The 27,747-nt window shown below is 45.3% G+C and overlaps 4 non-coding genes across 4 annotated transcripts; 1 reads left to right on the forward strand and 3 right to left on the reverse strand.

Annotated features, from left to right (window-relative positions):
- Positions 1-7,123: 7,123 nt before the first annotated feature.
- trnak-uuu (transfer RNA lysine (anticodon UUU)) lies at positions 7,124-7,196 on the reverse strand. Its single transcript has one exon. It is a non-coding gene; the product is annotated as a tRNA-Lys (tRNA).
- Positions 7,197-20,245: 13,049 nt separating this feature from the next.
- LOC148826716 (U1 spliceosomal RNA) lies at positions 20,246-20,416 on the forward strand. The gene has a single exon (XR_016093008.1). It is a non-coding gene; the product is annotated as a U1 spliceosomal RNA (small nuclear RNA).
- A 621-nt stretch (positions 20,417-21,037) lies between these two features.
- Positions 21,038-21,156, reverse strand: LOC148826717 (5S ribosomal RNA). The gene has a single exon (XR_016093277.1). It is a non-coding gene; the product is annotated as a 5S ribosomal RNA (ribosomal RNA).
- Positions 21,157-23,228: 2,072 nt separating this feature from the next.
- LOC148826718 (U1 spliceosomal RNA) lies at positions 23,229-23,392 on the reverse strand. The gene has a single exon (XR_016092731.1). It is a non-coding gene; the product is annotated as a U1 spliceosomal RNA (small nuclear RNA).
- Between the last annotated feature and the right edge of the window lie 4,355 nt (positions 23,393-27,747).

Here is a 27,747-nt window from a genome sequence, read left to right on the forward strand (position 1 = left end):
GATCATGTTGCGATATTTTGAAATATAAAAGTCAATTGATTGTCCATAATATCGCTATTCTATTTTTTCGAAGAAATGTTTGTTAAAAGAAAAGACCAGCACCAGCTGGATTCGAAAACACAACCTGTCAGCTGGTAGTCACGTCTACAAGACAGCTCACATGAACAGGCAGGCGAAACAGCCCTACACAGCCCTGTCGCAGCACACGAATACCATTATTAAATTCTTTAGATACGCGATTCCATATTATATTCCCTTTTAATCAAATTCTAAAAGTATGCTTGTTGACTCCGGTATCGCGTTAGTTAAAGACTTCGAAGCTTAAAATGTTTAGGGAGAAATGGAATACTGGTGTGTATTTTTTTCTTTAAAGTACCAAGACCAGCTATACACTGTACGTTTATGTTCCAAAATTAATATCGTTTATGACCTTCACACGCGTTACAGTATGCTCCTATTCTTTTTATGCTCAGCTACTAAGATTTCCCTTCAGTGGTAAAATTCAATACCTACAACGGGCACAGCAAAGACGTTTACTGTCTTTCTACGACAGACCAACGGACCACGAGTGCCCCTGTCGGTCAACCAATCACGTACTGCGGTGCCCCGCGTCATCTTGCGTCATACTGAGCGACGTCACCTGCGGTACGTGTCTGTAACGCGCACTTTGAATGGCTGCATCTGTATCATGTTTTCCTTGCTTTATTATTTCTTAGTTATTTATAGAATTTAAATAGTGTTTCAACATGCATGCGTTTCCTGTATAAAATAAAAATCAGCACTCACTTTTTTACAAAAAAAAAACGCTTTTCTTTTTGCAACATTTCGAGTACCTCTGCCATTCATGAAAAAGACACAAAAGCAGCAGAGACGCACTCTGTCTGTCAGAATAAGCGCTGTGACGTCACAGACACCAGCCAGAGCACCGGGATCAGAGAGAGAAAGAGCGCGGCAGGCGCACGGAGCCCACGGAGAAGAGTTATTGATCACTTGTCTATCGACAACCAATTATTTCAACTGAAGAACCGTAGAAAAATCGATTAACTTCACCGATTGGTGAGTACTGATTCTTTTCTTGACCCTGTTTAAGTATCTAGAAAACAGTTAATAAAGACTGTATCGACCAATTACCATAGTGCGTTTAGGGTTAATAATATTCAATCCGAAATTAAACAATGATTATTCATATTATTATTTAGGTAACTGTATCCTAGAGCTAGAAAATGATATTTCAAGTTCATAAATGAATGTAAGTAACAGTTTAAATGCATTTTTCCAGTGTTTATAAATCATAAGAATGGTAACCACGGCGACAGGCGCGCCGTCACTGCACGCGTATAAGAGTCTCGCATTTGTCACAGAAAGCGGTGTGACGTCACGGGTAGCAACTAATACTAATATCAGTGTCTTCATGTTAATATTAGTGAGAGTACAACTGGTAGTTTTAATGCTAGTGTTCATGTGAGTATTAATGACAGTGGCACTACTGATTGTTTTAGTTTTAATGTTCATATTCATGTTAATATTAATTATAATTATAGTGTTACTGTTGTAGTATTAGTAATATTTACATTTGTGTTATAGTGTATCTGTAGTTAAGTGAGTTTGTGGTATCTGTGCGTGTGTGGGTGCGTTTCTGGAAGTGTGTGGTGTCTGTGTGTGTGGAGGTATGTGTCTGTGAGTGTGTGAGCGTGTGGGGTCTCTGAGTGTTTGGTGTCTATAAGTGTGTGTCTATGAGTATGCATAGTGTCTATTTGTTTCTGTGAATGCATGCCTGAGAATGTGTGTGTATGGTTTGTGTCCGTGAGTGTGTGGTGTCTGTCAGTGTGTAGTTTTATATTTGTAAGTGTATGTGTGGGCATGTCTGTCAGTGTGTGTAGTGTCTATGTGAGTATTAATGATGATAGCATTACTGATAGTTTTAGTTTTAATGCTAGTATTTATGTAATATTAGTGATACTTATAGTGTTAGTGTCAGAGTATTAACACTCATCACCATCATGTTAGTTTTCATGAGAGTATTACTGTTATTATTATTATGTTATTATTATTAGTCTAGTAGTAGTTTTTGTCAGTGTTAGTAACAATGATAGTGTCAGTTTTGGTGATTGTGTTACTGTTGTAATATTAGCAGTATCTGCATTAGTGTTAGTTATAGTGTGTCTGTACCTAAGAGTGTATGTAGGTGTCTATGTGCGTATATAGTGTCTATTTGTGTATCTGTGAGTCTGTGAGTGTATATATGTGAGTGTGTGAGTGTCTTATTGTGTGTATAAATGTGTAATGTGTCTGTGAGTGTAAATGTGTGTGAGAGTGTAGGTGTACAGTATATCTGTCAGTGTGTGTGAATGTGTGTGTAGGTGGGCTTGGGTTCCACTGATGTATCTGACAGAAGTGACCCATCAACAGGTGTTGAGTTCCAGAGCCGCTTGCAAATAAAAACACTTTCTAGAGTCCAGGCCAACTTCCAGAGAGCTGTGAGTTCTCTGTTTTTATCAGTATTAGTAATAATGACAGAAGTAATTCCCACGCAAATGATTATTAACCAAGACAGACATCAGAAAATATTGCCTTTGCAATGATGTCACTCCTCTTCTTCATGAATTTTCTTTAATGACAGGACATTTCTCTGTCTGAGTGCCTGCTGCAAATAGTGTGACTAGCCATTTCTCTCCAATATTTTCTAGTTCAGTTATTTATCGCATATGAAATATTATTCTCATTAAGAATATTTTACCTGCAAAGTCACAGTGAAACTACTACGGCAAATGAACGTTTTATGGGTGGAAAACGTTCAAAAGACTTAATGCTCCAGGGAAGGCTTGAACACACAATCTCATTATAACTCCACTGTGCACAGCTACATGTATACCACACACTGACCAACTGTGCCACTGGACCTCTGTAAGGCAGGCTCCTACACCGATTGTAAAACTGGCACAAACGTAGGGCGAAACACGGGGTTTTGGCTGTGGATACATCTCCACATGGGTGAAAGGGACAGTAAAATAGTAAGGTAAATAAAAGATACTGAAATATACAGTATGTGCTCACTGTAATGTAGGAAGAGGTGGTAAACAAGCAAAACAGCTTTGTGGATAATGTGAAGTGACATTGTTTTGTGTCAATTAGCCCACGAATTGTGCTTCATGTGCCTTAAGCTGTGCAATTTGTATGGTTGTTGAATGAGATTGGTTTCTTCACAAGCCCGGTCAATTGCCAGAGGAGAGCTTGCCGACACACACCTTCATGAAGACTCTCTTTAAGATGATTAAAAGGTGTAATCATCTTTAAGATGATTACACCTTTCATTGTCAAGTCGCCTCCTTTGTATACAATAGTAGCACCAACACTAAGAGAAAGGATGAGAAATGGCATTTATCAAATGATTGCAGTGTTTGTTTGACTGAGGATCCTTGTGTGCTGAACTGGCCTCTGGAGAAGTGTAGTGCAGTAAAGGAGAAGATTTGTGTCACTCAAGGCTGTAACGGAACAGAACAATACAATTACAATACTTTTATGAGAGTAAATAATACTGGTGCATCACAGTTCTTATAATGGTGAAAACAGGAGCAACTTCTCTACAGTTTTGACTGAAGTATTTAAACGGCAAGAAATAATATCACTATGCAATTAATTAATGCAATTGAGCTCCTCTAAATGTTCTAGTTTGATGAAACAATGTATAGAATTAGGTGACAATATCAGAATTCATTCAAATACACAAGATTAATTTTCAGCAGCAAAAATACGCTCGAAAATATTTTACAAGAAAGAAACCTTACATTCACCTAAATCAACATTCACCCTCTACATTAGCAGAGAACAGTAGGACAGTTAGTTAGTGTCACTGGACACTCTGTCACAGAGGCTGATCTCTTCAGACTTCGATGAGTCTTCCAACATGTCGTAGCTGTTGAAGAAGCACCTGTTGAATCTCAACCAAGATTTCCTGAGAAATCGTTCAGCGAGCGATTCCTCCCTCTGGACTCTGCACTGAGCTGAAAGCTGCGCAAATTCCTCAGTGTATGTCCTGTACTGTTACATGCGCTCTTGTGTAGATTATCTACTTGGAGAAATGTGACAAGAACACATAGAACTTTTTCCATATGTGAAGGAAAATGCTAAAGAGCCTGAAAACTTTGAACATTTAAGTTTGCGTGCTTTATATACTGTATATTTTTTACTATACTTTACTTTACATACTTGGGGTGGAGCAGTGGCTCTGTGGCTAAGGATATGCGCCTGTGGTTGGAAGGTTGCTCATTCAAATCCCTCTGCCAGCAGAGGAATCCTACTCCACTGGACTCCTGAGCAAGGCCCTTAACCCCAACTGCTCCAGGGCACCATACAATGGCAGATCCTGTGCTCTGACCCCAGGCTCTCTCCTTATCTGTGTGCCTCTTGGAGAGCAAGCTGGGGTATGCAAAAATATCATTCCTAATGCAATAAATTGTAAAGGGTTAATAAAGTGATGTTATTATTATTATTCCTTACAGCAGAGCAAACAAATTGTTACAAAAAACACCAGCTAATGTCCACCAGCAGAATTAACATTAATATACTGTAAGGTGCTGTTACTTGTGAGTGTTAATCTACAGATAAATTAAACAAATGGCATTTATAGCTCTAAAGAGGTTAACATAGACGTCTGTAACAGATCTTTTCAGTTCATTGCTGTTCCTCTGACTTGGTGAGCCTTTGGAATTTTAAAAGCGTTTTGCTTGCCTCTCATGTGGTCTGTGTACCAGCCCATTAAGAGCCGCACTATCACTGTGTCGTGTGTGGTCCTACAGAACTACACAGCTATCTACTGGAGTCGTCTTCTGTCCATTGCAGTTGAAAACAGATTTAATACGGAGCTGCGCAGAAATTTCTGCTGCAAATATCGCTGCAGAACTAGCCCGTGCACAACAACGAAGAGAAAAAGAAATACCACAGGGTCGCCCATAAGAGGTAAAAATAGAAATCAATTGTTCAAACAATTACAACACTCGTCCTCTTACAGTGGTCTCATGTTATTTTTCTTGCCATAAGAACAGTGGGATTGTTCAACTGTATTGTTCCCCAAATGGTTGAATAATAATAATAATGATAATAATAGTGGTGGTAGCTGATCGTTCTTGTCCGTGGCCGAGTGACCTATGTGAATACAGTATGTTGATTTATTCTCCTCAAGGCATCGCTTTAGCAATTCAAAGAGCGTGGGTTTTAACCCATTCAGTGCTTATTTCAACTAACGCCATGTTCCTTTTTCTAGGTCTTCAAATAGTTTACAATGTAGAGGTATCTTTAGTAATAAGAAAAAAGCTGCACCTCGGAGATCCATCTCACAAAAGCAGACTTCTTAAAGTGCACTTATGAGCTGTAGAACCTGAAGGAGTTCTCTCTCCTGGATATTAAACATGCAGATAATGAAATCAGTGATTTATGATTTCTGCAACCTTCCAATAAATACATCTAAGACATGTAACAAACCCATTGTGCAGCTCCAGTGGCACAGTTGGTCAGTGCATCATACTTATATAGCAGTACATAGTGAAGTCATGCTGAGGTTGTGAATTCAAGCCTGCGGCAGTTTTGCCTGTGATTTCAGCTGCAGAAACTGTCTGTTGGATTTAGCTTGGTTCTTCTGTTACTTTTTCCGATCGATGGAGCTTTATTAATGGAGGCACACCTGCTTCCTCTGCATTTTATTTTATCGCTGCTCACAAACCAACATACTGCAGACACCTCTGATACTGTCACTGCTTGTGGGCCACGTGTTCCTGCTGTCAGCCTGCTATACCATGCTCATGCGTGTCTAGAAACATTACTGCTCTAGTACAAGAGCGAAAGACTAAACGAAATTGCACCCACTTTGAAAAAATCACGTTTGACAAACCATAGGATGACAAGAATGGGATTCTTTGGTTGTTTGAGTACATAAATCAAAGACACTGCGTTCAGCATATTCACATCAGGCACTAGGACAGAGATAAACCCAGAGAAAATCTTCTCACATTTTAATCTGTAACTGCAGGATTCAACAAATTGTTAATTATCTCAACTTCACTTACAATTTTTAAACAATTTACAAAGCCCACAGTGGATGACATTTGGTTCCGGCACACATCAGTTGCTTGGAATATCATTGTAATATTTAATTTGCTTTCCTGTCACACCACTTTTATTATTAATGAAGTTTATCAATACACGTTTGTTTAAAACATGTCATTTATTATTGATACAGTTTCATTCTGTCTTTATTAGGAGCTGTATCACAGCTAATGCATGTAAAGCCTTAAGTATGTGATAGTGAGAGTTCAGTTATCCCAGGGAGTGAAGAGAACTGAAATTTAGTAAATACATATTTTAATAGAGTGTAAATCTTCAAAGTGTTCTGTCACTTCAAAAACAAGTTACAGGAGCAGGGATTGAACCCACATAGACATTTGCTTATTGGGCTTAAGTCCAACACCTTAACCACTCAGCCATCCCGAAAAACTGTTTCAATTATTTGTTCATTGAATATATTAATTTAATATATTTGTTATATTTTTGAATGGAATGGGACTGTACACTGGTGGTTCCCAGGGGAAAACAGGGTTATTGAGCCATTGGGTATTCTGAGAATAAATTGGGTGGGTGAATGTAACCGTGTGGTAAAGTAAAACAGTCTTCTTAGATGAAGCGCTACAGATGCAGCCCCTGAAAGTGTATAAGACTTACATTTATAGTACTGCTGACACAAATGGAGCCTCTACATCAGACCGAAATAGCGATGTGTTCGCTTAGTTGTGCGTAGGATCTCCTCATGAATCTGTCTCATTCATCAGTGGAAATAGAAGCCGTCACTGTAAACTCGGACGTGATGTTCCGCAGATGTACAGTGTGCCTTTCCTCTTGTTGTATTCAAGAGTACTCACTGTGTGAGCTCCTCACTGCGTTTCCTTTTCTTTTCCTGTGATTATCTACGTGGAGTGTGGTGACAAAATAGTCTTGAACATTTTCGGTTTGTGAAAGGAAACACTAAAGAAAATACAAGTGATTAACTTTTAAAATATCGACAGTACAGCTAGAAGAGTGGAAGATAAAATACGATTTATAATTAAATTCACAATACACTTAAGGAAAACACAAACGCCCGAACAGGGACTTGAACCCTGGACCCTCAGATTAAAAGTCTGATGCTCTACCAACTGAGCTATCCGGGCTCTGGATGGTGAATGACACTGTCGTGATCCTCACAAGTCACATGTCTCTTCTTGTGCCAAAGCGCAGTCATACAGTACCTGACCCGTCTGGAATGTCTACTGACAGACTTTATCCAGAAGCGACGGCACCACTCCCAGTAGAATGAGTGAGAAATACAGCATGACATGGGGAGGTAAGGGGCTCCCACAATTCATCTTTCCTCACATTACTGATTTTTTCAATAGCATTTTGACCTTTTTTCACATTCAGATTTTTTCGCATTTAATAAGATCTTTTAATCAACAACATCAAGAATGAAAACAAATGGAACATTTTTTGGAACAACAATTAAAAAAAAACTTTCAATTCCTTGGTTCTATAAGTGTGCACACTTTTTTGTTAAAATTTAAAAAACATTTTGTTAAAATTCAATAAATAGTCTATCAGCAGCAAGAAATTATTCTGAAAGTAAGATTTTTTATATCATAAACTGTAAGACACAAAGAGAGTTTACAGGTCGTATCCTTCGCTTTGTCTTTTAAATTAAGCGTTCGGGATTCAAACCTGTGTTCGGACTGTTGTGTTTCTTGAATTTCTTGTAATCATCAAATGTCGTTGTTTGGTCCATCAGTTTTTTTCTCGGTTGTACAAAGGAATTCGCGCAGTTTTCAGCTCAGTGTGGAGTCCAGAGGGAGGACTCGCTCACTGAATGATCTCTCAAGAAATCCCGGGTGAGATTCAAAAGGTGTCTTCTTCAACAGCCACGACACGTCTGAAGACCTCTGGATTTCCTGAATATAACATAAAATTAGTTCAAATCATTTGGTAGTTAACAGAACTAAATGCTTTAGAGGTACATTTAAAACAGCAGAGCAACACTGTAGCACTTCGAGTGTGCCTGAGTTTAATTGTGTGAACTTGGCTCTCTATGAACATGAGCAAAGAGTTCACATTCAACAGAAGATTGCAATGTGAGCACAGAAATATAAAGCACCTGGAGATGCCAGGACCTCATACATGCAAAGCATGCGCTCTACCACTGAGGTATATCCCCAACAGACTTATTAACGGAACTGAGATGTGCTGATGCTCTCTGAACACAATCCACCACTAACGAAGGATGCCTGCAGTTTCCCACTTTTATGTTTCCTCTACTACAGAGTAAATTCATAGGAATGAAGAAATAAGGAAGGAAAAATAACCGCATCGAAGCTTCCAGAGATTGGTTAAAATGAATCCATTATTTTTATATCCAGTCACACGGGCGACGATGATTGATTTATCGACGGGGAGTGCTTTTTTACCTCCTCACTCGACTACCTTGATTAAACTACGCATAGAACAACAGCAGTACAGATGATTTTCATGGACCGACTTGTTTTGTACAACTCGAGTGATAAAGTCCTGTCTGCAAACATTGTAGAAGAACAAAAAAGGGCGAAACAACGCTCCAACCACAGGAATGGTAACAGGAAGGATCATGTTATTTAATATGTCCTTTGGAGATGCCTTGTCAACGCACACAGGCGTTAGAGCTGGACAAATAATTGATAGTGGTGTTTGTAAACAATCATGAAACATGTTATTTCTAAACCAGGAAGAAAGGAGCAGACTTAAACTTTAAGAGACAGAAACAACACCTTATCACAGCTAACATTAATTAAAATGACATCACAATAAAAGAGCGGAGCCTTGAGTGAATCAAATTAGTTTTCATTGGACGTCTGTCTCTTCATAACTTTGTAGGTGAGAGGGAGGATTGCGGAAATGTGCCGGTGTTTCTCAGAAGTACATTGGTGGTATAGGTGCCTTCTAAATAATTGAGTCGGGTTTGAATCCCGGTAAGTGCATCCCCAAATCTTTTCAAGAAAGTCTGTGATCCGGTAACATATCTTTTGAAACTAGCATTCAAGGTAGGATACGTGTTCTTAAATACCAAAAAACTCTACAAGGAAAAAGCAGATCTCTGGTATCTCTGGTCGTGGAAGTGACTGCACCTTCATCTTCCGAGATGCTTTCAATAGCACAAATGCTACTTTCACCGGCACAAACAGCAATAATGAAAGAGGTGGGTTTCATCCTTTGTGCTGTTTGTAGGGGCGCAACTCTACATCGATCTACTGACTTGAAGAGCAAAAATCAAAATCCTCTGTTATTACTGTTGCTTTTTTTCATAGTTTCTTTAAATCCTTCATTTGAACACAGATTTTGAAGGATATTGATGATAATACCACATAAATTGTGGTTTTCTTGTGATCGCCAATTTTTTTCAAATACCAGCCTTTTTTACAGTTCCTTGCGTGTTTCACAAGGTATAATAGCCTCCCTCGCATCGTCAGCTAACATATTTTAAAATTACAATATATTATACAGCATGCATGTTTACATTTATATTAAAATTAAAGTAAATATACCAGAATACATACAGTGCTAACACAATAATTCTTGTCAGGTTCTCCAACAAATCTGCGTTGTTATTTTAACATGTTTCAGCTGAGGGTGCAACAGGAGTATAAATGAATTTTCCCGCCAGCCGTTCAAAGACCAAATTCCATGAGTGAACATTATTTTCTCAGAAGTTGCCAGCATTGGACTTTGCCGGTGGTAATGAATTATGTCCACAACTGTTGTAGTAGTTCCTTCTTGAAATTCGACACGTGCAAAGCACTCGTAATATCATAGGTGTTAAAGTTTGCTGAGTCTATTCGAGTCACGGTGTGTATCCCTGCCTATCATTGGGAGACGGGTAGCTTTTTAACACTCAGATTCCAATCTTCAATGCTTTGTGTGAGAGCTTACATAACTTTCATTTTCTCACATTTTCTGACGACTGTTCCAAAGGGGCACCCTGTCAATTCCGAATACTTTTCAAAAATCTGCCTGCATGTTTGATTATTGTCATTTCATTTCAAAAAAGTTCAATATTGATCATAACTAAAGAAAATAATGATCACGAACAAAAAAGGGATAAAGATGCGAGTCGATCTTGAATCACAGCTGGGTGACACGGGCTTCTGTTCTGATATGGTTGTACGAGAAACAGGAGGAATCGCCAATCTCCAATAGAACATGAGTTGAATCAGGAGTGAGACATTTCGTATACTCTTGCATATGTCAACGCCTGACCTACATCGTAAAACTAAATTAAAAACTAACATTAAGTTGTCAGAGACATTCATTTATATACAAACAAGAGACAGACCAAGTAATAATTCTACATTAGTTCAGGTGGGTAAACCTGAACTAACTAACTAATAAACCTATTAATAATTCTACATTAACGTGTCCTACACTGATCAGACTAATTGACATGGTCTGATTCAGAGCCTGTGCAGTTCGTGCTAATTACAACAACGACAGTTCTGAACCCTCATCACCGAACTGAGCACAAGTTCAGCTGTTCTCCAGTTTTGTTACGCATGGTTTTTCATTGCAATTGAGTTCAGAGCTGGAGCTGATCTCCAGACAGTACAGTGTTTTGGGTAAGTTGTCGAAATTCGCATGAGGCTGCAGACAACTTACCCAAAGTGTTTTCTATAGCTTTCAGGTGCAGTTCGTTTATATAAAAGAATGTAAGTGGTATAAACACAATGAGCCAGATGGCAGTCGTACCTATAATCTTCTGACGCAAGGCCTGACGCGTTATTCATTACGTCACTGACCCTGCTATTGTAGGGCTAAAAAAACACGTTTTCTACATTTTTGTCTGTTTAAAAATCACTCTAAAAAAGACAAAGGGTTTGGTTTGCGCTAAAATTCCGCTTCGTTTCGAACGCAAATAAAAACCGTTTTGTTCCAAGAAATCATACATTTGTCACATCCTTCATACTATACTTCTCTCTTGTATTAGTAAAGCATTTTGATTTAAACTGAACAATATATGAAAGGTTTCATCTATACACTTACACATAATAAGTATACGAATAAATACTCTGAAGAAGCCGCAGCTCAGGTATTAGAGAGATTTAAAATCGGATCAGATGATTTAGAGTCCAGACTGCAAACCAACAGCTGACACAGGTCTTTTATAGAACCGTTTTGATTTCCTCTACTTTGTCCCCGTGACGTCATTGTCCTGCTCGCAGCCGAGCCCGACACACGTCTGTTTTTTGTCACTGGGCGCACACCCTGCGGTCCATGCGGGTCCTAATACCCCAGTACAATGACGGGGACACTAAACTGTAAACAGGTGTCGTCCTTCGGCTGAGACGTAAAACCAAGGTCCTGACTCTCTGTGATCATTCAGGAGAATGGTGGTGGTGGAGGGGAGTCCCCATTACCTGTAAAGCGCATTGAGTGGAGTATCCAGAACAGCGCTATATAAGTGTAAGCAATAATGATTATTATAATGTAAAATGCAATAAAAAAAATCAAACTTTGATTCAAAATAGATTAATGTAAAAACTGATAAAGCTAATGCTTTTTTCAGGGCTATATCTACTTTTTTTTTTAAAAAGCGAAGTCTGTCGCGATTGTGAGAGTTAGAGAATGTGTTCCAGTGGGTGCCTTCATATTGTAACGCTTACGGCCGACAGGTACTGTGTAAGAGCCGGCGTACCAGAGCAGGTGACGTCACCGCCCTTCCCTGTGATAGCAGGACTACAGCTACTGGGCTGTAGAGAGATCTCTCTTTAGCTCACGGGGCTAGGTTGCTGCAAAGAGACGCGGAAATCCCGGGTTCGAGCCCCGGACAGTGTGGGGCCAACCTGATGCGGCAAGGGCGCCCGCCTGAGCCCCCGTTGCGTTACAATATCATGAGCGTCAGTCTCGCCCGTAGCTGCGAGAAGGTTAAAAGCGCACAAGTGATCTGTAGATGATGTTCGGGGAAGAAATTATTCTGTTTTCAGCACAGGGAGTGAGAATGAGCTCAGCCCGGCTCCCAGAAGAATCCATTCTGGTTTGGTTACTGTTAGACTGTGCGTCTGAGGCTCTTTGGATCGCAACGTAAAAAAAACAATTGCTCACGTCGTGTGACTTCCACGACAGGAAGGAAAGATATCACTTTAAAAAATCAGAACTGAAGATTTGGATCCTGGGCCTCAACTTAAAAATAAACAGAGTTTAACGACAGGAAATTGATTCCAGTTGTCAGATCACGTATACGCATACCTTAGCTTTGTGCAACAACCTGAAACTTTCAGGTACCATAAATAATATTATTGCTAAATATATGCCATTCTAATCTGCAAGCGACCAGAATATAGAACACAAATTTTTGTATAAAAATGCATTAAGTCCTGTTCTACACCTGCATGCTTTGGAAGCACTGGCCTACCTGTATCAAAATATCAGATTGTGTTTCTGCAACATTTCGTGCATAGTACGCCATTTTATCTAAAACAGTCACAACGAGGGCTTTACATGCAGTCTGGGGTATTTTCCCCTTTTATATTTTTGCCACTTTATATCGAACCTGTTATACTCCCAGAAGTGCACAGTAGCTTGTACTTAATAAAAATATGCAACTCACCGCTGGTATAAACAGATGTGTGCCGTGTTTGCCTTTGTAAGCATTTGTTTAAAAAATAAGTTCACAATACGATAAAAACACAGAAAGCACAAACTTTATAATACAACGATACAAAATCAATACCAAATCATTATGCCAATTAAGTAACTATCCTTTGAAAACAGAGAACACCTTTATATCTACAAAAAACTTGACATTTGTATGTATTTTTGAATTACAAAACAGACAGTGTAGTCCCTTAATTCAAAGATCAGATCTTGGCCAAAACAAGACAATCAGACGTGGGCTGAATTCGGAACAGGAGCCTTTGCTTCGTCGATTATTGAGCTTTTGATCAATGTCTGAATAAAACAGATTCGCTTTTTTAACTCTTTGATTAAAATACACAAAAAGCACCTTCCTTCGAGCTGGAAACAAACCAGTGACCTAAGGATTCCCTGCTGATTCCACTACAGTCCCCCCCCTCTACCAACTGAGCTATCGAAGGGATGCTGCGGTATTACTCTCTGGCACATACTGCCCAATGAAGTAAAATGTGAAATGGGTGATTTAAATCCCACTTCGACATCAAGTTTCCAACTCGTTTCCTTGGTCTCATTTACCTTGAATTTAAGCCACGAACCAGGATTCTACTGTATAAACTTCCAGGGATATTACAAAATGTTTGATGGGGCATCAATCATTCCAGGCGGAAATTGATTCCTTTTTTTTCTCGAGGGATCATATTAAACATTTCATTAGTATCGAGAGGAGGATCACCAGTAGACACAAAACAAACAGTTTCATTCTGTCTTTATTAGAAAGTAGCGTTTGTGCTACATTAATAATATTTTCGTGGAAATAAAGAAGTTGTAAATTTTAAAAATTTATATTTGAATCGAAATGTGGTTTTGAATTAAATATTAGCGTGTTCATGTAATTAGTTTGTGTTTGTCATTACTATATATATTGCCATGTTACTAGAATTTGTAACTGAAGTTTACTAGTTGTGTTTTTTATGATGATTGGCTCTGGAGTATTGCTCCATGACCTGCAGGGCCCTCCTCAACCCCCTGTCCGACCTCAGGAACAGCGTCGTGTCGTCGGCGTACTGGGAGATCTTCAGGGTCTCCCCCACGCCTCCCGGTATCTCCAGGGTCCCGTCTCACCGTCTCTGCTAAGGGCTCTTGAAGAGCAGGGAGATGATGCCCTCCCTCATGGTGTCTCCGAGTTTCCCCCGGCGGAAGATCTCCTGCGCCACTTCCACCAGATCTGCCGCCAGGGTGTCCCAGAAGCAGGTGTAGAATTCCTTGGGAAGTCCGTCCGGCCCTGGCACCTTGCCATTCTCCATGGACAAGAGCGCCGCCTTCAGCTCCTAGGCCGCGATCGGACCCTCCCTCACCTCCTCCGGTACTCGTGCCTTCAGCTCCTCCAGAAAAGCATCGCCTGCCTCCACCTCCGTCTGCTTTTCTGAAAAGAGCTCCATGTAGAAAGCGGTGGCCGCTTCTACCTTGTCGCTCTCGTCCAGCACTTCCTCTCCATCTCCCTGTCTCAAGCCGTGGATCACCCTCTTTTTCTGGGCTCCTCGGACCTGATTGAGTTTGCGGAGCCTCTCCTTCAGGTCCCGTACCCGGGCTGAATTGAAGGCTCCTCCCCCGTTAGCCGAGCTGTACTCCTCCTCTAGTTGTCTCTGGAGTCGTGCAGCTTCCTTCCTCTCCCTGGCCGCCTTCCGTCTGCAATACGTCTGCGCCAGGGTTCGGGTCCTGTCTTTCACCGACTCCCACCATTCCACCATGGAGCTGTAGCCGTCTCTCAGATCGACCCAGCTCGCGTAGTCTTCACGGAACAGTGCCTTGAAGTTGTCTTCCTCCAGTATCTCCCGGTTCAGCTTCCAGTACCCACGACCGAATGCCAGCAGGTTGGTGTTAGCCACCACCGTCAAGCGCTCGTGGTTGGAATTCCACTCCGGGGACACCGTGGCCGACTCCAGGGAGCAGGTTGTGTGCAGAAAGATGTAGTCCAGGCGGCTGCACACTCCCCGGGAGTTTTTCCATGTTGTTCCGGCGTCGTTAGGGCGGCACCGTCTGAAACCGTCTACCAGGGAGAACTGCTTGAGTAGCGACTCCAGCTCTGCCGAGCTAGCGTCGCTCCCCTTCTCCCGGTCGACGTTGAAATCCCCGCCGAGCACCACCTGTCTGTTGGTGGTGCAGCAGCTGGCCAGGTCAGCAAACACTTCCTTCAGGATAGAGGGTTCTGTTGGAGCATAGACGTTAATTGCTCTCAACTTCTGCCCCCTCCAGTCGATGTCTGCGACCAGGATCCGGCCCTGCACCACCGAGAAGGAGGAAACCAGCGTCATCTCTGGGTTTCCGAGGAGGATTCCCACTCCGGAAGAGTGGACCCCTCCTACGCTCCACCATGATTCTCCCTTCGTCCATTCCCTGGTGAATGTCAGCTTGTCGCTTTCATCCTTCAGGTGGACCTCCTGTAAGAAACAAACTGAGAAAGACTTTGAGGCCAGATCATGAAAGACTCCCCGTCTTTTCAACGGGTCTATTAGCCCTCTCACGTTAGTTGTTAGAAAGGTAAGTTTCACAATCATGATTAAACAAGTGAAAGTTGAACCTCCTCTCTTTGTGCTTACAGTGGAAAACTAGGGAGTCTACATCTGGGCACTGTTTAGCCTAGATGTAACTCCTCTCGTTCGGGTCCTGGGGGGAATATGCTGGGCTCCCTCCAGGTCTCGCTGGGGACAGAAAGGTAAACATGCTGGACAGGTCCAGCCCTACCATCAGTCCCGGCTCCAGGGCGGCTTCAAACTAATCCTCGTCTTCCTTGAGGATACTCTCCACCACCGCTTCGGGAAGGCTTTTTTCTTCCCTTTCTCCAGGAGTTTCGGGGACCTCCAGTTGCTCCTGGGCCTTGGGGGAGGGGGGCTCCACTTCCTGGGCTGCCTCTTCGTGTTGTTCATGGGCCTCGGGGGAGGGGGGTTCTGTTTCCTGGGCTGTCACTTCCTGTCGTCTTTGGGCCTCGGGGGGGAGGGTTTCCATTTCCTGGGCTGCCTCCTCCGGTTGTTCCTGGGCCTCGGGGGAAGAAAGTTCCGTTTCCTCTAGGACGAGGAAATGGTTCTCCCTTACCACTCTTTTCTTTTGTCCGTCCGAAGGTGGATCCGCCCTGCATCTTTTCTCCCGCTTTCTCTTTCCCTTCTTGCTGGGAGTTATTAGGGCCCTTTCTCCGGTCAGCCATTTTGTCCGTCGTCCTGGCAGCCATCTTGTGGCACTGGTGCGGCTGGGTGTGTGGCTTCGGCAGTTTCGGTTCTCTGCGGGGGAGGTGCGGGTTCTTTGTTCTCACCTCTCTCCCTTTGTCTTGAGACCGGTTTCTGCCGGCCGGCTTCCACCACCTGCGCAAACGAAGGTTTGCTTACCTTGCATTGGTGAAGGAGGTGTCCCTCGGCGCCGCATCCGTTGCACTTTTTGGCTGCCCGGCAGGTTTTTGCCAGGTGCCCCTCTTTGTTACAGTTGTGACATCTGACGATGTCACACGTGTTCTCCTTGTGGCATCCTGGGGTAGTAAAGGTACCCCCTGTCGGCTCAGATGTTGAAGCGGGCCGGGGGGTGCTGGAAACCATCGACGCCCTCTGGGTCCTCTTTCAGGAGGACTCGGTACTGGCGTTTGCCGTACCAGACGCCGCAACTGTCCCTGATCTCCGTCGGTTTGCCCACCACAGTTACATACCTCCCTAGGTATGCTGTTACCAGTTCCATTGGTACGTAGGGGTTGTATGTGAGGACTGTAATGGTCCTCTGGTTTGTCTTCCTCATAGGCTCAAGCCTGAAATCAGAGAAACCGGGGTGCTTACCTTTTTCTCTGATCATTTTCGTTGTCTTTTCATATGAGGCGTCCGTGGCCATGTAGGCCTCCATGTATCTCTCTGTCTTGTTGTCTTGCAGGCAGTAGAGATCTCCGGCCACTAACTGCAGGATCCCTCTCAGGAAGGTAATGAAAAAGGATTTCGCAGTTGGCATTGTCTCTGTTTTCTTGGTCCAGTGGAACCGGATCAGTGTCTTCTTGTCTGCCATCTGGAAAGGAGAAAAAAGAAAAAAGGAGAGAAAGAGAGAGAGCAAGGTCCTGTGGAGAGGAGGGTTTAGCTGCTAAAGGAGCAGCGAGGGAGCCCTGGCTTTTGTCCTTGTGGGCAAAGCCCAGCTAGGTGCAGGCGCAGGAGGAGAGAGAGAGAGGGAGCGGATAGTGCTTCCGAGTCTCGAGGAAGAAAGTAAGCACCACGGGCAGGCCACGAGTACCTACTCCCAGCCAAGAGGCCAAGGAGGCGGAGCAAGAGAAAGGGTGAGGGCAGAGGAGAGAGCAGAGAGAGAGAACGTTGCTGCCGGATCCCACCCAGCTCAGCTGCTACTTGGCCTTAACCCCCTAGGCTCAACCTAGTGCGATACCAGCTCAAGCACTCTTCAGGATCTTCGATCACTTTCTAGAACTTTGGAAAGACAGGAACTGCAGGCCGATAACATTGGATTCCAGCTCACTGGCCCTGCAAAACTTAGTTCAAGACTTTAAACTCTCAGACACATATAGATGTATATATCCCACAACAGCAGGATATACATGGTCAGGGAGGAATAGCAGCTCCAGAATTGACTATTGCTTTGTCTCAGCGAGAGTGAAAGTTGTTGGGGTCACTCTTCAGCCTGTCTTCTTCTCAGATCATCAGGCTTTAGGGTGTAGAGTGGAACTCCAGGGCGGTACTGTCTTTGGCCCAGGCCTCTGGAAACTCAACACAAAGCTGCTAGAGAACGAGGGGGTAGTATGCCGCTACAAGGAGAAACTATCACAGTGGCTGTCCTTGCAGTGTCTGTACGGGTCAGTAGGAGAGTGGTGGGAGGAGGTGAAGGTGAGGACAAAGGCCTTTTTCATGGCTGAGGGAAGGAAGGCTGCTGCCAGACGGAGAGGAGTGCTAGCCAGGAAACAGAGGCAGCTGCAGTGTCTCTACACGATGCTGCACAGTGGCTTCGATGTGCTCGAGGATATCACCCTTTTAAAAAAGGACATCCGGAGCATAGCCGAAGAAAGTAGTCGAGGAGTGCTGTTAAGAAGCAGAGTGCAGTTCTTAGAAGAAAATGAGAAGTGTACTCGCTTCTTTTTCAGGAAAGTGGTAGGCTCCAAGTCTGTCATGGAAAGTGTAGTTGATGAGGAGGGACGAGAGAGAACAGAGCCGAGTGCTATCCTTTCCTGCACCGAAGCCTTCTACTCAAGACTGTACAGCTCTACAGAGGTAAAGGATGAAGAAATTCTTTTTTTCACCTCAAAGCTAGAAAACGTTTTGAGTGAAGAAGATAGGGAAGTACTTGAGAGGGATTTGACAGTAGAAGAGCTGAGACAGGCTATGGAGAGCTTACAGAAGGGGAAAACTCCGGGTGCTGACAGGCTCCCTAAAGAATTTTATTGCACCTTTTGGGATCTGCATCAGGATCCGCTACTGCTCCTATTCGAGGAAAGCTACAAGACAGAATTGCTGCCTGACTCCTTAAGAGAAGGCACTATCTCTCTCTTGTTTAAGAAAGGAGCAAAGAATGACATAAAGAACTGGAGACCCCTCAGCCTGTTAGGCGTGGACACTAAGATCCTGTCCAAAGCCCTTTTCCTGCGCCTACAAAATGTAGTGGCCTCACTGGTAGGGAAAGAACAGACTTGTGGGATAGCAGGACTCCTGATGAGCGACAACCTGGCCTTGTTGAGGGATGTCTGTCTGTACTCGGAGTATCGCTCCCTCCCTCTGTGCATTTTAGGTGTAGACCTAGAAAAGGCCTTTGACCGCCTAAACCGGCAGTACTTAACATCGGTACTTAAGCACATGAAGTTTGGCCCCATCATGAGAAAGTGGATTAACCTGCTGTACACAGGTAGCAACAGCAGAGTAATGGTTAATGGCAATAGATCACGCCCCTTTGAAGTCTGTTCAGGGGTGAGGCAGGGCTGCTCATTATCCCCCTTGTTATTCGTTTTGGCTATGGAGCCCTTAGCCTGTGCCTTGCGCCAGGATCAGGCCATTAATGGGATACCAGTGCCTGGAAGTGGGGGAGGAGAGGTAAAGACATCTCTATACATGGATGACGTCACCCTGCTCCTCTCTTACAATGCCTCAATTAGCAGAGCTCTGCAGTGCTGTGATCGTTTCTCTTTGGCTTTCTCTGCAAAAATTAACAAATCTAAGAGTAAGATTTTTTATCAGAACTGGAGGGAGCCAAAAGAAGGACATGATCACAGGCTGCAAGAGAAGTGAATTAAGGTCCTGGGGGTGTATTTTGGAGAAGAGATGGGAACAGTAAATTGGCAGAACAAATTGCCAATCTTAAACAAAAAACTGATGCAATGGAAGGACCGAGACCTCACCATGACAGGGAAGGTGCTGGTCATCAAAGCTGAGCTCTTGCCTGTCTTGAATCTTCTGGCTTCTACCTTCCCAATCCCACACCGTGTTGCGGCGGTGCTGAGGAGATTGATGTTTCAATTTCTATGGGGTGGGAAGCAGGAAAGACTCAGAAGGGAAATAATGTACAGGCCGCTACCCTCAGGGGGGAAGTCTGTCCCAGATATTGCTACGAAGCTGCTGTGCATTTTCCTGGCCTCTGTGCTGAGAGGCTTTGCAACAGCACCTGCAGCGCGTACCTGGACTTTTTTTTCCAGGCTCTGGATAGGTAGGGAGGTGTTCAGAGTGTGGGGTGTCAGACCCAAGCTGGATGTCCCACTCTCTGACACATGCCCTGCAATTTATGGGACAGTTAAAAGTTTTCTAAGATCTCACCCAATTGGCCATATTCCCCTCCGAGATGTCAGCGTCCAAAAACTGGAAGATTTCGTTGCACCCCAGAACAATAGGCAGACCCCTGTGGGCATTTTAACATCAGCCCAAACAAGGAAGGTGTGGAAACACACATCCTCTAAGTTTCTGTGCAACATTCACAGAGATTTAGCCTGGAGTGTCGTCCACCAGTGCTTACCGGTACGAACTTTCTTGTACCGTAGGGGCCTCACCCCCAGCCCTCGCTGCGTTAGGGTGGGCTGCGGCGAGGAGGAGACTGTGACCCATCTCCTGTGGTCCTGCTTTTTTGCTAAGGCCTTCTGGGCACAGTTCGAAGATTGGTTGCAAGCTCTCTCGCCCCAATTTACCCTGACCGCTGCTTTCGTCATAAACGGCATCTCTCCTGTCAAACTTCCTCCTGACATGTTTGACAGGATCTGGGCCGTGGTGAACAGTGGGAAAGACGCCCTGTGGAGAGTGAGGAACATGGGGCTGTTCAAAGGCATCGAGGTCCCAGTCAAGGCAGCAGGTAGCCTGGCCCTGTTCATCACCCGAGAGAACTATTACCTCAGAGATCTGTGGAGAGAAGGGAGGGAGGAAGCAGAAAATCTGTGGGAAATAGAGAGCATAGGTCAATATCTCAAGAAACTGTGAAAAACATTATCATGTTTAAGTAAAGAATGTGATTTGCACCAGAAAAAAATAAATTGTTGCTATGTAACTGGTACCGTGTCAAAATGTAATGAGATGTGATCATATATACTGTTTTAAGTATGTATATTAATGTAAAGCTTTCTAAATTGTGATGTCCTGTACTTTTTTGTGAAAAGAAAATAAAGTTCTTAAAAATCGAAATCGGTTCACCCAGAGCGAGGCTCGGCCATTGCACTCCGGCTGTGCTGACCCCTGCGAAATTCCCGAAATGTGGGAATCTCGACTGCATAATTTCTGGTAGTGGGGGACTGCGTTCGTGCTCTCCCCTATGTGCTTGGTCCAATATCAGATACGGAAGAGTTATGACACCACGAGCTGCGATAGGATCCCAGTTCGAAAGGAGTCGATGCCACTGCTGGTTCCCGGTTTCTTTTAGTTAGAGGTCCGGAGAAGCATTTCAAGCTGGTTACGCTATTCCTTCCGGACATTCATTCCCTTTTCAAAGTCAGTCATTTTGCTGTAGTCTGCATTATTTAGGCTGATTATCGAGGTTAGCCTTTATTTGGTCATGGGAGCCTCGGTACTGTATGCTAATTCTCAAGACAGTTTCACCCGTTTTCTGATTGCTAGGTTCTGTACCAGTGCAGACATGTCAAACAGTGAATGGCTGTACCTCTATTGTATCCATGCTCAACGAATGAAATCAGTAATAAATGAATATATGTATAGTTATACGAAAAACAAGTGGTTTATCGACTCATCTTCATTTGCAGATTTAGAGGCAGCTTCGATATTCGTTTTACAAATGGGTTTTTTTTATAAGGGTCACACACATGCCATAGCAACAAAACATCTCTAGAGATGAGGCTATAGATCACCTTTCCATCCTCCAGGTTTTCCTCCCAAAACCTACGGTACCAACGGCGACCCCTGCTGGCCGAGAGAGCAAAAGCTTGCAGCACCTGGTATTCCCAGGCAGTCTCCCATCCAAGTACTAACCAGGCCCAACCCTGCTTAGCTTCCAAGATCAGACGAGATCGGGAAGATTCAGGGTGGTGTGGCCGCAAGCGAAAGCCATGGCGCCTGACTCGCTACTTGAAGCTGTGTGTGGCTGGGGCTCCGCGCCCCCCGAGCGGGACTGAAGGATCGTTCGTGTGCAGCTCTTTGGAAAGGAGCTTCTTTCCAAATCGCATTGTGTACCTGGATGTTGGCGAATGTGCTCCCTTGTGTTGACTTTTCCCGCACTGGAGGAGAACAAACAAACTGCTCGGAGGAGCACAAGGCAAGTCTTCACAAGACAAAAACCTCCAATGCACAGCACTCAAAACATTTCTGGGCTGTCGCGTGTTTATTTCAGCACATAAAGCGCACCAGTCCAACACGTCGGCCGGGCGCGCGGCGCCTCCGCCCTCTTGTGGCCTTGCGGCGTCAGAGCAAGAGGCTCCTTCTCGCTGCCTTTCCGCTGTGTTGCAGAGCAATGAGAGGGAACCTGGAGCGCACACTTTGTGGGGGGCGGGAGACCGCGTTCGCTCTCTGCCCCCGATCTCTTGCGCGAGTGCTAAATCTCACGGCGCCAGCCAGCGGCCAGGAGACAAGTACAATATCGCGGGACAGGGGGGCCTCGTCATTGATTGTTACATATGAGATGGGGATTAGGAGGAGACCCCGACTGATTGGTAAAGGGGAACACTAACACCAGAGTGACACCCGCGGCGTCTCATTTTGAGAGACGCCCTGGGATTTCTTAATGGCCAAGGAGGGTCGGGACCTCGGTTTTATGCCTCCCCTGAAGGACGGCGCCTGTTTGTGCAGCAGAGTGTCGCCATCAGGATGCTGGGGCATAAGAAAGCCACACAGACCGCAGGGTGAGCGCTCCCTACTGGTCCCAGTCACACGTCTTGCAGGAGCAGCAGCAACCTGAGCTTTTCCGGGGGGAATCTCCCATCCGGGTGCCGGCTAGGCTCACACCTGCTGGGCTGCCGTGGGTGAGCCCAGTCGAGAGTCGCAGGGTGAGATCTAGTCACTGGGGAGAAACGATACAAGCAAAGGATTACTCGGCTACCAGCACTTGAAAAGGCCGACAAATGACTCGTTCCCGCCGGAGCTGAATGTACCTGCATGTGTCGTGTCGTCTACTTCCCCCGCCCCCCTGTGTTTGCTGTATTGTCTTTGAAGCCGGCCCCCGAGACGAGACGGGCTGTTCCTGTGCCCCAATTAACACTTTACAGGTGCCATTCCCCGGCATTGTGGCCATTGTCAGTGGTCACACGCTATAAGATAAGGTGGAGGAGAGCGGGGCATGCCCAGCGCCAGACATTCAAGGAGGGGGCTGTGCAAGGTGAGGTGAGGTGCGACACGCCGGAGCCCCGACGCTGCTAATGCGGAGCACTTGTTGAACTGGCATTGAAAGGACGTGTGCGCACGGAGCGAGCCTTCCCTGCGGCGGAGCGTGGAAACTTTCTCCCCGCGCTGCAGGAGTTGTGTGCGCTGCAGCGGTGCCGAGAGAACAGCACAGAAGGCAGCAGGCTCTGGAGAGCGGCTAAGAGACAAACCTTGTGGGCAGGCGAGCAGGCCCGTTTTTTGGAAATTGCTGAAAAGGCTCCGGTGTTTGTTCGGTGTGTGGCAGGCGCACGACGCGAGCTTGCGTAGCGATCTGCCGGTCTGGTGTTATGCAAATGAGGCCGAATTGCGTCCCGGGACACGCTGCGAATGCGCATTGGCGACTGCAGATGTGTAGGAAACGGCACGCTCGTTTTCTCGTTTTGCCCACCCAAATTGAGCACGGATACAATAGAGGTACAGCCATTCACTGTTTGACATGTCTGCACTGGTACAGAACCTAGCAATCAGAAAACGGGTGAAACTGTCTTGAGAATTAGCATACAGTACCGAGGCTCCCATGACCAAATAAAGGCTAACCTCGATAATCAGCCTAAATAATGCAGACTACAGCAAAACGACTGACTTTGAAAAGGGAATGAATGTCCGGAAGGAGTAGTGGAACCAGCTTGTAATGCTTCTCCGGACCTCTAATTAAAAGAAACCGGGAACCAGCAGTGGCATCGACTCCTTTCGAACTGGGATCCTATCGCAGCTCGTGGTGTCGTAACTTTTCCTTATCCGATATTGGACCAAGCACATCAGGGGAGAGCGCGAACGCAGTCCCCCACTACCAGAAATTATGCAGTCGAGATTCCCACATTTGGGGAATTCGCAGGGGTCAGCAGATCCGGAGTGCAATGGCCGAGCCTCCCCCTGGGTGAACCGATTTTTTAAGAACTTTATTTTCTTTTCATAAAAAAATTCTGGACTTCACAAATTAGAAAGGTTTACATTAATATACATACTTAAAACAGTATATATGATCACATCTCATTACATATTGACATGGTACCAGTTACATAGCAACAATTTTCTTTTTTTCTGGTGCAAATCACATTCTTTACTTAAACATGATAATGTTTTTCACAGTTTCTTGAGATATTGAAATATGCTCTCTATTTCCCACAGATTTTCTGCTTCCTCCCTCCCTTCTCTCCACAGATCTCTGGGGTAATAGTTCTCTCGGGTGATGAACAGGGCCAGGCTCCCTGCTGCCTTGACTGGGACCTCGATGCCTTTAAACAGACCCATGTTCCTCACTCTCCACAGGGCATCTTTCCCACTGTTCACCACGGCCCAGATCATGTCAAATACGTCAGGAGGAAGTTTGACAGGAGAGATGCCGTATATGACGAAAGCAGCGGTCAGGGTAAATTGGAGCGAGAGAGCTTGCAACCAATCTTCAAACTGTGCCCAGAAGGCCTTAGCAAAAAAGCAGGACCACAGGAGATGGGTCACAGTCTCCTCCTCGCCGCAGCCCACCCTAATGCAGCGAGGGCTGGGGGTGAGGCCCCTACGGTACATGAAAGTTCGGACTGGTAAGCACTGGTGGACGACACTCCAGGCTAAATCTCTGTGAATATTGCACATAAACTTAGAGGATGTGTGTTTCCACACCTTCCTTGTTTGGGCTGATGTTAAAATGCCCACAGGGGTCTGCCTATTGTTCTGCGGTGCAACGAAATCTTCCAGTTTTTGGACGCTGACATCTCGGAGGGGAATATGGCCAATTGGGTGAGATCATAGAAAACTTTTAACTGTCCCATAAATTGCAGGGCATGTGTCAGAGAGTGGGACATCCAGCTTGGGTCTGACACCCCACACTCTGAACACCTCCCTACCTACCCAGAGCCTGGCAAAAAAAGTCCAGGTACGCGCTTCAGGTGCTGGTGCAAAGCCTCTCAGCACAAAGGCCAGGAAAATGCACAGCAGCTTCATGGCAATATCTGGGACAGACTTCCTCCCTGAGAGTAGCGGCCTGTACATTATTTCCCTTCTGAGTCTTTCCTGCTTCCCACCCCATAGAAAATGAAACATCCATCTCCTCAGCACCGCCGCAACACGGTGTGGGATTGGGAAGATAAAAGCAAGAAAATTCAAGACAGGCAAGGGCTGGGCTTTTATGACCAGCACCTTCCCTGTCATGGTGAGGTCTCGGTCCTTCCATTCCATCAGTTTTTTGTTTAAGATTGGCAATTTGATCTGCCAATTTACTGTTCCCATCTCTTCTCCAAAATACACCCCCAGGACCTTAATTCTCTTCTCTTGCAGCCTGAGATCATGCCCTTCTTTTGGCTCCCTCCAGTTCTGATAAAAAATCTCACTCTTGGATTTGTTAATTTTTGCGGAGGAAGCCAAAGAGAAACGATCACAGCACTTCAGAGCTCTGCTAATTGAGACATTGTCAGAGAGGAGCAGGGTGACGTCATCCATTTATAGAGATGTATTTACCTCTCCCCCCCCACTTCCAGGCACTTGTATCCCATTAATGGCCTGATCCTGGTGCAAGCCACAGGCTAAGGGCTCCATAGCCAAAACGAATAACAAGGGGGATAATGGGCAGCCCTGCCTCACCCCTGAACAGACTTTTAAGGGGCGTGATCTATTGCCATTAACCATTACTCTGCTGTTTCTACCTGTGTACAGCAGGTTAATCCACTTTCTCATGATGGGGCCAAACTTCATGTGCTCAAGTACCGATGTTAAGTACTGCCGGTTTAGGCGGTCAAAGGTCTTTTCTAGGTCTACACCTAAAATGCACAGAGGGAGGGAGCGATCCTCCGAGTACAGACAGACATCCCTCAACAAGGCCAGGTTGTCGCTCATCAGGCGTCCTGCTATCCCACAAGTCTGTTCTTTCCCTACCAGTGAGGCCACTACATTTTGTAGGCGCAGGCAAAGGGCTTTGGACAGGATCTTAGTGTCCACGCCTAACAGGCTGAGGGGTCTCCAGTTCTTTATGTCATTCTTTGCTCCTTTCTTAAACAAGAGAGAGATAGTGCCTTCTCTTAAGGTGTCAGGCAGCAATTCTGTCTTATAGCTTTCCTCGAATAGGAGCAGTAGCGGATCCTGAAACAGATCCCAAAAGGTGCAATAAAATTCTTTAGGGAGCCCGTCAGCACCCGGAGTTTTCCCCTTCTGTAAGCTCTCCATAGCCTGTCTCAGCTCTTCTACTGTCAAATCCCTCTCAAGTACTTCCCTATCTTCTTCACTCAAAACGTTTTCTAGCTTTGAGGTGAAAAAATGAATTTCTTCATCCTTTACCTCTGTAGTACTGTACAGTCTTGAGTAGAAGGCCTCGGTGCAGGAGAGGATAGCACTCGGCTCTGTTCTCTCTCGTCCCTCCTCATCAACTACACTTTCCATGACAGACTTGGAGCCTACCACTTTCCTGAAAAAGAAGCGAGTACACTTCTCATTTTCTTCTAAGAACTGCACTCTGCTTCTTAACAGCACTCCTCGACTACTTTCTTCGGCTATGCTCCGGATGTCCTTTTTTAAAAGGGTGATATCCTCGAGCACATCGAGGCCACTGTGCAGCATCGTGTAGAGACGCTGCAGCTGCCTCTGTTTCCTGGCTAGCACTCCTCTCCGTCTGGCAGCAGCCTTCCTTCCCTCAGCCATGAAAAAGGCCTTTGTCCTCACCTTCACCTCCTCCCACCACTCTCCTACTGACCCGTACAGACACTGCAAGGACAGCCACTGTGATAGTTTCTCCTTGTAGCGGGATACTACCCCCTCGTTCTCTAGCAGCTTTGTGTTGAGTTTCCAGAGGCCTGGGCCAAAGACAGTCCCGCCCTGGAGTTCCACTCTACACCCTAAAGCCTGATGATCTGAGAAGAAGACAGGCTGAAGAGTGACCCCAACAACTTTCACTCTCGCTGAGACAAAGCAATAGTCAATTCTGGAGCTGCTATTCCTCCCTGACCATGTATATCCTGCTGTTGTGGGATATATACATCTATATGTGTCTGAGAGTTTAAAGTCTTGAACTAAGTTTTGCAGGGCCAGTGAGCTGGAATCCAATTTTATCGGCCTTTTGGCTAAGATCAAGTTCAAGTGGCATGCCCGCAGTTCCTGTCTTTCCAAAGTTCTAGAAGGCAATCGAAGATCCTGAAGAATGCTTGAGCTGGTATCGCCCTAGGTTGAGCCTAGGGGGTTAAGGCCAAGCAGCAGCTGAGCTGGGTGGGATCCGGCAGCAACGTTCTCTCTCTCTGCTCTATCCTCTCCCCTCCCCCTTTCTCTTGCTCCGCCTCCTTGGCCTCTTGGCTGGGAGTAGGTACTCGTGGCCTGCCCGCAGTGCTTGCTTTCTTCCTCGACACTCGGAAGCACTATCCGCTCCCTCTCTCTCTCTCTCTGCCTCCTTGGCCTCTTGGCGGGGAGTAGGTACTCGTTGCCTGCCTGCAGTTCTTACTTTCTTCCTTGAGACTCGGAAGCACTATCCGCTCCCTCTCTCTCTCTCCTCTTGCGCCTGCACCTAGCTGGGCTTTGCACACAAGGACAAAGGCCAGGGCTCCCTTGCTGCTCTTTTAGAAGCTAAACCCTCCTCTCCACAGGACCTTGCTCTCTCTCTTTCTTTCCTTTTTTCTTTTTTCTCCTTTCCAGATGGCAGACAAGAAGACACTGATCCGGTTCCACTGGACCAAGAAAACAGAGACGATGCCAACTGCGAAATCCTTTTTCATTACCTTCCTGAGAGGGATCCTGCAGTTGGTGGCCGGAGATCTCTACTGCCTGCAAGACAACAAGGCAGAGAGATACATGGAGGCCTACATGGCCACGGACGCCTCATATGAAAAGGCAACGAAAATGATCAGAGAAAAAGGTAAGCACCCCGGTTACTCTGATTTCAGCCCGGAGACTATGAGGAAGACAAACCAGAGGACCATCACAGTCCTCACATACAACCCCTACGAACCAATGGAACTGGTAACAGCGTACCTAGGGAGGTATGTAACTGTGGTGGGCAAACTAACGGAGATCAGGGACAGTTGCGACGTCTGGTACGGCAAACGCCAGTACAGAGTCCTCCTGAAAGAGGACCCAGAGGGCGTCGACGGTTTCCAGCACCCCCCGGCCTGCTTCAACATCGGAGCCGACAGGGGGTACCTTTACTACCCCAGGATGCCACAAGGAGAACACGTGTGACATCGTCAGATGTCACAACTGTAACAAAGAGGGGCACCTGGCAAAAACCTGCTGGGCAGCCAAAAAGTGCAACGGATGCGGCGCCGAGGGACACCTCCTTCACCAATGCAAGGTAAGCAAACCTTCGTTT

Source organism: Atractosteus spatula, chromosome 10, assembly GCF_055471065.1.
Source record: "Atractosteus spatula isolate fAtrSpa1 chromosome 10, fAtrSpa1.hap1, whole genome shotgun sequence".
NCBI lineage: Eukaryota > Metazoa > Chordata > Actinopteri > Semionotiformes > Lepisosteidae > Atractosteus > Atractosteus spatula.